This window comes from Corapipo altera, unplaced genomic scaffold, assembly GCF_003945725.1.
Source record: "Corapipo altera isolate COAL_440 unplaced genomic scaffold, ASM394572v1 65, whole genome shotgun sequence".
Classification (NCBI taxonomy): domain Eukaryota; kingdom Metazoa; phylum Chordata; class Aves; order Passeriformes; family Pipridae; genus Corapipo; species Corapipo altera.
Window position 1 is genome coordinate 3016308 of NW_020884891.1, and position 5101 is coordinate 3021408.

The 5101-nt window shown below is 37.4% G+C and overlaps 1 long non-coding RNA gene across 1 annotated transcript; it reads right to left on the reverse strand.

Annotated features, from left to right (window-relative positions):
- Positions 1 to 224: 224 nt before the first annotated feature.
- On the reverse strand, positions 225 to 3899 carry LOC113948015. The gene is made up of 3 exons (XR_003527956.1): positions 3804 to 3899; positions 1402 to 1467; positions 225 to 295 (listed from the first exon to the last, which is right to left on the reverse strand). It is a non-coding gene; the product is annotated as an uncharacterized LOC113948015 (long non-coding RNA).
- Positions 3900 to 5101: the final 1202 nt, after the last annotated feature.

Here is a 5101-nt window from a genome sequence, read left to right on the forward strand (position 1 = left end):
TATATAAAAAACTGAATTGAATACCCCCCTTTTCCCACAGGTAACAAACCCTCTTCATTTTGTCCTTGAAACCTCAGTGGCAGAGTTACTTCATGAAAGGAACAGAGGTCTTTTTCCCGTAACTGATGGCAGGTTGGTGTCATTTGCCATAAGGATCTGATGCACTTTAATCCTTAAGGTTATTCACTGTACTTCCACTTACCGAGGCACTTACGCTCTCTCTCCCTGCCTCTTGTGCTGTCACATGTATTAGTGTGCTCACAGATGCAAGTGGGCATTCCTAGCTGAACTGCTCCTACCAAAAGAGAATATTCCCTTTTAGTTTTAGGCTGTGCTAAAAGTTTCTCAGAAATTTTCATGGATATTGACCGTGCTGAAGTGGCTACAGTCACCAAATTCTAACTTGGTGTCTCTTCTTTCATAATAATTTTAACATTTAGTCCTTCATTTGGTAACATAAAAGGTATGGTAATTGTGTATTTTCTCTTTCTATATTTTTTTGTATTTCTCCAAATTTCTCAATGTCAAAAGGACAATTAAAAAGTCTATTTGAGAAATTTAGAAGTTGACTAGTCAAAAACTTCCAAAGGTAAATTTTTCCATGTTTACAAAAAATGTAACTATCAAGTGAGAGAAATGATTCAAGTATGATGGTTGGAAAAGGATGATGATTACCAAAAGCCAAATGACAATGAAAATAAAATAAGACTTTGAATTAAGATGACCTAATTTTATTTCCCTTCTCCCACTGACTGACTCTAATAACTTTTAAGGACAAAGCTGTTCTGCATGACCACACCGGTATTGCATCCTCTTCTGAGATGTGAGCCCTCCTCTGCATTTTTTTTGAAATATAGTGAAATTAAAATGACTGATAATTGAGTTTCTAAAACAGTTTGGCAATCAGAAAGGTGAGCCTGGCTTTCACACAGCCAAGAGATTTGCTGACAGGAATTTTTGTTATATCAGTGTGAAAAAAGTCAATCCTCAGATAATCTTTCCTGGATGACCTAGGGCCTGGGTGTCCTTACATTTTTTAACTTCTCTACAGATGTTTGATAGAATGGGGGCAGATAATTGAGTGCAGGATCAAGTCTTATTCCTGGAATTGCTTTTAGGGCTAGTGAAGTAAATTTTCCCAGTCTGATAACATCAAGAAAGCTTTAAGTAAATGAAACATCTTGTATTGTGGTCAAAGAGACATGAAACATAGCACTGTAGTGGCCAAAGTAGTCATATTATCAAGAAATATGACAAAGGAAGCCAATAGCATTCTCATTTGAAAGTGAATAAATAAAAAAATTATCGTAATCAGAATTCAGGGAGGGAAAATTGATCCTACTTTTGAAATCCATAAAACTACATGCAGTAATAAAATGTGTTAAACCCAGTAGGACCTACTCACTGTTTCCTTTCCATGGTGTACTCACTGCCTGCCTCAGTCCCGTTGAAGGTGATAATTGCTTACTGTCAAAACAAAAAGAAGAGCAAACCGTTATTATTCCCATGGTAGTAACATGGGGGTTTTCTTCAGTGAAAGAGCATGTGCGTTCCATTTATTTGACTTTCTGTCAGAAAATTAGATGTTACCGCGTTTGTTTTCTGCTTCCCAGTCACTGTGCTCACAGCACTGCATTTTCTAATCGCTCTGGTGCACGGGCTGACATTGCAGCGCCACAGAATAGTCTGTTACCTTCTGTCACATCTGCTTAGATCTAAAGTGACATGTATATACTGAGACACAACCTGATGAAACACAGCACATCGGCAACATGAAGTCATGCTCTTTCTTGGCCTTGGGGACAAGTGTAGAAACTGAAATTCTAATGCAAAAGACACTGCAGGCAAAAGTGCATTTATTTACTGGAGTCGTTGATTAAATAAGAATATTCCATTTCAGCAATGAAAGTAGTTGGTAATATTTAATGAAAACATTTGCTGAAATGTGTGATTTCAACATATGTTTTTTCTCATTGCCTATTTTGCAAATGTTAATGGGAAAGTCATAAATGAACAGAGGGCCAATCTAAGTCATTACTACTACTTGTTAGAAACTCATTGAATACATGCTTAAACAAGGTACAAGCCTTGTTCTAATTCTATTCATGGAGTGAATTTTATTCTGTAGAAATAATTTTTTTATAGAAAGATCATGTATAGAAAGCATGTCATGACAGATTTATCAAGAAATTCAATTAAACTAAGAGCTAGAATGCCTGGACTAGCAAAACTGCACAAGAGAAATTGCTTCATGAAGTTAATCATAATGCATTATGTTTAGTGATGATCCAGCCTTCTTTCTGATTCAGGTTAAGATTTAAAAGAGAAAAAACCCAAACCAACCGAAACCTAAATCATAATTCTTTGCACTGTAAAAACACAAAAGAATACAACCCTTTTAAATTTAACGTGAACTGAAGGCTCATAAAACTTTGTTGGTAGAGGGTAATGGGTGGGTGTGGCCAGGAAATGAAGTTCCTCAGTGAGAGGGTCCTTCTCTGCAAACATATAGCAGATCTTGCACTGAGTGGTTCATCCTTTGTCTTTTCCATGCAGAAAAACCTGTTGAAGTATTACAAATTCCCTGTTCCCTGGTAAGGGATCAAGATGGGGGAGACACAGATCATAACTAATATTTATGAAACCTTACTATTTATTAGACTGGTATTATTAACAGAATCCAGTCTATATTATTAATTACAGATAACTATCTCTCTTCATGTACTCCCCCAAATAGTTCACTCATGCACATACTTGCATGCCCACATGGAGAGCCACAGTGACACTATCAGCTTCTAGGTCAGTGTGGAAGAGAGTCAAAGGTGTATGTATGATATTGTCTCTGTGTTTGAACACAGCACCCAGCACCTTCTGGGATGTGTCTTATCGATACAACCCATTGTTAATGTCACTATGTACTGGTGACTTTGGACAAATTGAGCAGACTTGGTGCTTTACCCATTTTTGCAGGTTCAACCAGGCAGTCCATCTCCCGAGCTTATCAGACATTGGAAGGCTTTCACAGAACCATTTAGGTTGGAAAAGACCTCTGAGATCATCAAGTCTAACTTTTGACTGGACACCACCTTGTTGACTAGACCATGGCACTAAATGCCACACCCAGTCTTTTCTTAAACACCTCCTGGGGTGATAGCTCTACCACCTCCCTAGGCAGTCCTTTCTGACAGCCTGACAGCCACTTCTGTGAAGAAATTCCCCATAATGTTCAGCTTGAACCTCCTCTGGCTCAGATCAAGGTTTTGTCCTCTCATCCTGTCACTTGTTACCTGGGAGAAGACCCTGCTCCCCACCTTGCTAAAACCTTGTTTCAGGTAGTTGTAGGGAGTGATCAGATCACCTCTGAGCCTCCTCTTCTCTAGGCTAAAAACCACTCTCTCTTCACACATACTTCCCCTCTCTTCTGATGACTTTCTTTCCATCCCCACACATCAGCAGCTCCGGATTCATTTCACACAACTTCACACAACCAGGTGTGATGCCCTGCTGGACCCCCAAAGGTGCACATACAAAATGCTGTGACACACAGTCACCCATATTCCTGCCAGGTTATGCACAAAGGGTTGAGTTGCACATCTGTGTCTCTACTATCTGGACTATAATGACAATATTAGTTCATAATCAAGATTAATTTTCCATACCCCGCTGGATTAACATGTTTGTGGCCCACTTGTGGACAGAGACCTGAATTCAAGTAACTCATACTTGCTGAAAAAACTGTAGAGCTTCCATTTGAATTTATTTCTTAATTTTTAGGTTCAAAGGGAGAATCACCACACACTCACCTATTGATGATGTCATTGATACTTAAGAAATAAAGGCCTCTCCTTTTCTATTTGGGTACAGCTGGATCTTGGCTTGCTCATAGTAGTTATTAGAAGAACACTACCTGCTTGTTATTTTTCTCCATGTTGAGTTCAGGTTGCTGTCTGTTTGTCAAACGACAAAAAAAATATCAATACAAGTGTTGAAAAGGAACCTTGGGTATTCAACTTTGCAAACAAAGTTCTTAAATAAGCACCAAGAAAAGTAGCAATAGAAAAAAAATATGAATACCAGACTTAATTACCAGGGTTCACATGAGGAATATTGCTTTCTCAAGTATAAAGAACCAAGTGGAAAAAGCAAAAAAGTATTTCCAAGGAAACTAAAAATGGACTGATGACATACCTTTACATTTCAGCTATGGCTGTCTCCTTTCATTTAATACTGATGTATCTTAAATGATTTGTTCATACAGAGGAAAATTAAGAGAGAAAAATTAATTCCTCATGTTTGAAATATAAAAAAAAGTCGTGATTTTTATTTTAGTTGTTGGCAAGAATTATTGAATCACCTGTATAATCTTTTAGCTTCTAGCCTTTGAATATCTCAGACCATTCATCTGGGCATTCTGAAGATGAAGAAACTTTAAATAATTTATGACCTTCTCAGGAAAAAAAATGGCGAGTCTGCAATACTATATTTTGGTGATTTTTTTCTTTTCCTTTAAGCTAATTCTACAAAAGAAGTAAAACATATGGATATATTTCTTGCCTGGTCCTGAATTAAGATACTGATATAAAAATAAAAAGATGTAACAAGCTGGATATTGAGTCACTGGACTGAGTATACATCAGTTGTTTGGTTCTCTACTATCTTAATTTGTCTCTAAATTTCACATGGATTTTCTCATGATTTCTAGTTAGTTGTAAGAATATTTTTTATGTACCTTAATTGATATCACAATGCAAAAGGCTTAAAAAAATACAGAGTCTTTTCAGAGCACATAATTCACCTGAGAAAAACTTCCCTACCAAAGTAGAAGTAATGATATCCAGTGCCAGGCTTTTCCAAGATTCCTGTCCCATTTCACGTATAATTTCAGAGTTGCTTGCCAAGACAGAGCTGCCCAGCACAATTAGACTTTCGTGTACTAACGAGAGCAGGAATCGCTGCCAGTAAAAAAAAAAAAAAGACAAGCAAACCAATCCTGAAATATGTAACAGTTTTCTGGGAGGATGAGAAAAGGTACATCCAAGGATGAGCTGGGAAAATAAAAAGCCAACGCTGTGGTCTTTTGGTTATTGACACCATCTCACGG